At 32.6% G+C, this 4,782-nt stretch overlaps 1 protein-coding gene across 2 annotated transcripts in view; it reads left to right on the top strand.

Moving 5' to 3' along the window:
• Window positions 1–4,782, top strand: part of Gstcd (glutathione S-transferase C-terminal domain containing) — a 188,169-nt gene that overhangs the window by 1,034 nt on the left and 182,353 nt on the right. The gene's annotated exons all lie outside the window — the stretch shown is intronic.

Raw genomic sequence — 4,782 nt, forward strand, 5'->3', positions numbered from 1 at the left:
TTTTTTTTTTTTTTTTTTTTTTTTTTTTTTTTTTTTTGCGGTGTCCTGTTTCCCCCAACCAGTTCTCACCTATTCTTTACCTATTGAGGTCTGGAGCAACTTCCAGTTGTTGGGGTTTGCGGGGCCGTTTGCTGTTAAGTGTAATTACAAGACTTCTTGGATCATGCTTTTAACTTTTGTCACTTAGTTTTCCATTGCAGCTCTTCCTGATTGGAGGAAGTGAATACTATTTAATAGTTACTCCACACGATATGCATCATTTTAAGACATTTATTCATGTCACACTATCAAAGCAATGTTTCTCTTCGGTTATTAACTTATATAGAAAATTTGTTTAAAATGCATAAAAGTTACTCTGGCTTCAAAAATGTTTTCTCATACATGTACTTCCCATTTCACCTCCTACCTGGTTTTGGTTTTAGGTGACTTTTTTCCCTCTCTTTATTCTTAATGCCAAGATCTTATTCCTTATCATAAATTCTCGAATGGATGGTAACACTTAGTATTTCTCGTTCTAAATTATTGATAAAGAATAAATGAATAATTTCTGTGTTTTTAAAGCTCATCTGGAGAAAATGTTTACAATAGAAAATGCAAAAGCTTGCAAGAACTAGTGATGTGATAAATTTAAACATGTAAATATGGTCATTTAGATATTATGAAAATAAACTAATATTAAACACAACTGAGTGATTTGCTGTCATATTTAATAAATCAGACATTAAGCAATATTTTCTTAACTCCTGGGGGAAAGTATATGCTACTGATATGATTGCCCTAAGCATATCTGTTACTTGAAATTGTGTTTGAGTTATACCTGAAGACATCATATTAAGAAGCCTAACTCTTCAAGAACAAGACTGACAAAGTCTGAGATTTGAGAACTGTTTTATTAGTTTATTATTTTATTTACACTCCTGTGTGTTTTCCCTACTTGAAACAAAGCCCAAACTTGATCTTCTGTAGGAATGGGCCCATTGAGTTTTGTTTTAAACATATTTTACTTTGTAGCTTTTATATAGGGGCCTATGTGAAATAAGAATACTTAATATCCAATTTGCCTTTTATTAGCAACAATTTAGCAGGCCTTGCAACTAACAAGTTCTGAGGTTACCCATGAAGGTAGCCAACTGACATATTTGTCAATATGCACAGGTACCTGGTATATGTGTTTTTATCCATAAGTAATCAGGGTAGCCTACTGAATTCTGTTATGATTAGTACTTGGAATGCAGGGTTTTAAACTATATAGATCATAACAAGAACAGGTATGTTTGCTGTAGAAATTCAGTAATTTTTGTGTTGGGCTTGCTAATATTTCTAATCTTTTAAATATTTCATGCTGGGGATCCCTGTTAATTATGAGGTCAAGCTTAGCTGCCAGAATTGACTCCATGGCAACAGATGATACCCTGCTTCTCCAGAGAGATTACAAACTTCTTTTATGACTAGGGTTATAGTAAGTTCTTTTTTAGTTTAAAATTATTTTTGAAGTTCTAGCCCAGATAAGAAAGCAGTTAATTTTAATCATAGGATTTATCCTTTAGAACTTAACTATCTCCTGCCTCCTCTTTATATAATGTAATAAATGCTGGAAAAGTTCAGATTTCATTTTCCTTGATCTTTAGTATTTAATATAATTAGCATTGTCTATCTTTGGAGAAGTAAGCTTTTCGTTTCTTTTTTTTTTTTTTTTTTACAGACTTGTATCATTGTAATAAAATATGATAGAATTTGAAAACAAATAGTGCTGTTTATGAAAGGTATAAAATATGAATTAAGTTCTAATTATTCAAAAAGCTGAGCAATTTGACATGAGAGAATTTACACAGGTTTAAATTTTAATCTTTAAAACAAGTATTTTTTGTACTTGTAAATTGTGTCAAACTACTTATTTTGTACAATATTGTTGGTTAATATGTGGACTTACAGAGTTTCCCATTTCTAGTGTACCATTTTATGACTCAGTTACCAAGTTTTTCCAGTATTTGATGGACAAAATACATAATATTCCCTACTTTTCCTGAGAAGATATTTTGGAATGTAAAGCAAAATTTGGATTTTTGTGCCTCAACATTTGTGCATTTCAATAATGTCAGTGGATAAAGAATTCAGAGATAAGTTATAAATGAATAATAGGGGCTGGGGAAATAGTCCAGTGATGGAATGCTTACCTAACATGTGCAAGGGTCTGGTTTTGACCAGCACTTGAGAAAAACAAAGAGAATAATAATAGCTGGAATTTAGAGACTTACTATATGACAGTCATTGTTTTGTTCTCACAGCACAATATATGATAGGTACTGTTATTAGTATTCTTATAAAGAGAAAATGAAGGTGAAGAAAAGTTTTATAGGTACTAAGAACCAGAATAGAGTTTGGCCAAGTGTCTGGGCTCTTATCCATTACTTTATAATTCTTATTGTATAAATGTTGTACTTGCTAGATAAGTATATAGAATCTACTTTAGATTCTTACTACTTTTGCCTAAATATCAATATAACAAAAATTTTTAAAGTTTATTCAGAAGTTTGAGTGTATTCCAGTTATACTTTTTGTGAATCAGCTCACAAAGGTGATCTTGTTTTTTTTCTTATTAATTTGCCTTTACCCTTTAAACAGATGAATTTGAAAGAGAAAAAAAAAATGGCATCATAAAGAATGAGGCTTGTGTTTACCAAGAATGAATTTCTTAATAGTATTCTCAAGGTAGTAATTATTGCCATTAATTTGTATATTCATTCCTTATTCATTCCCTGAACTAAAATTTGAGCACTAGTAAGTATTGGAGATAAGTGTCAGGTAATATGTACTACAAAGGAAAAAAAAAAAAAAGCTGGATAAGAAGCTAGAAAGTGATTGGGAGAGATTTTTCCATTCAGGTAGTCAGGAGAGGCTGCTTTGAGATAATTCTTATGCAGAGAAATCAATGAGATGAAGAAAGTGAGTATCTTGGACAGAAGCATTCTGAGCAAAGGGAATAGCAAGTACAAAAATTCTCAAGTGGAAGTGTTCCTGACATCTTCCAAGAACAGCAAAAACTATTGTTGAAAGGGGGTGAGAAAGAATAGTAGATGAGGTCAGAAAAGGATAGGTAGGATCTCATTAATCCCCATAGGCCATATGGGACATCTGGATTTTATTCTAAGTATCGGGGGAATCATTGGGTAGTTTTGGGCAGGGTCATGAACTAATTTATATTTTTAAAATATCACTCTGACTTATTGGAGAGTACAATAATATGTGGAGAATGGGGCTGAGGGGGGTTGTTAATAGGCTTTTTTTTTTTTTTAGTAGTACTTTTAAGACTAGGTGATGACTTAGATTTGTAGTGGGAGAGGCAATGAGAAATTAAATTTAGTCTATATTTCAAAGGTAGACAAGTCAGGGTATGAGAGGAAAAAGCAGTTGAGCAGGATTTCAGACTTTGTTTTAAGTAGCTGGGTGAATGGTGTTTCATTTGACCAAAAACAGGACCAATAAGGAAAGAGGAATAGGTTTGGAAAAATATCAAGGTGGTGATGTCAAATAGAATATAGGAGTGAGTTCAGAGGAGAGGATATGGCTGTGGTATAAATATGGGAGTCAGATGATATTTAAAACTGGCACTGGAGATCACCTAGAACAGTGATGTCATAGTGTGAATTGTGTCCCATTAAGGGCGCATGAAATCAATTTATTGAATTAATAGCATTTTAAAAGAAAGAAAAAGTATGAACTAAAAATACCAGATTTATCCCACGTAGTAGAGTTAAGTATTTTTTCCAAGACATTTTTGTTTTGTTTTTATTCTGTGCATAGTGATATTATAAAATTCATTTCTTATTGTGTGGCATGATCAAAAATTTGAAATCCAGTAATCAAAAGATTAAGTATAGAGGGCAAAGCCCTGAGCTTTGGGTCACTGACAGGTCTGAGAAGTATCCAGTAAAAGAAATCAGCAAGAAACTGCCCCAAACTTAATCCAGTACTGAGAATCATCAAATAACCCAATAGACCAGTCTTTGGAATGGAGTTTTTTGTTTTGTTTTGTTTTGGTTTGGTTTGGTTTGGTTTGGTTTTTATACCAGGGATTAAAACCACAGATGCTTAATCACTGAGCTACATCCTGAACCCATTTTATTTTTTATTTTGGGACAGGGTCTCACTGTGATGCTAAGGCTGGCCTCGAATTTGCCATCCTTAGAGTAGAGATCTTTCTCAAGAGTTATTGAGACTAATACCCTCACTTAAAATAACAAAGTTTCTAATGATTTTCACTTTGGTTAAATTATTGCTTCAATAAAATTGCAATGGATTTCAATTTATAAAATTCTAAGTTTATATAATAGTACTATTTTAAAAAATAATTTTTAGTTGTAGATGGACACAATATCTTTATTTAATTTTATGTGGTGTTGAGGATCGACCCAGTCCTTACCCATGTGAGGCAGGTGCTCTACCACTGAGCTACAGCCACAACCCCTAATAGTACTATTTATATTAGAAAAATGCCTATTCTGAGTGTTTTCAAAGTTCCCCTTATAAATTCAATTATTTCCCTTTTTAATGAAAAAAAATCACTGGCTTATAATATGCTGCATAACAAATTTTTTGGTATTCTCATATAGTGTATGACTTATTATGTAATATTTAGTTGCCAAAGAGCTTGTTTTGATTTTGAGCACAACACTTTTGAACTTTTTTTCCAGCTTATGGAGAAACATGCTTATTTTCAGTGTTTACTCTTCTCTCTCTCCCTCTCCCTCTCCTCCTCCTCCTCCTCCCCCTCCCCCTCCTCCT

The sequence above is a fragment of the Marmota marmota genome, unplaced genomic scaffold (assembly GCF_001458135.2).
Source record: "Marmota marmota marmota unplaced genomic scaffold, marMar, whole genome shotgun sequence".
In the NCBI taxonomy this organism is placed as follows: domain Eukaryota; kingdom Metazoa; phylum Chordata; class Mammalia; order Rodentia; family Sciuridae; genus Marmota; species Marmota marmota.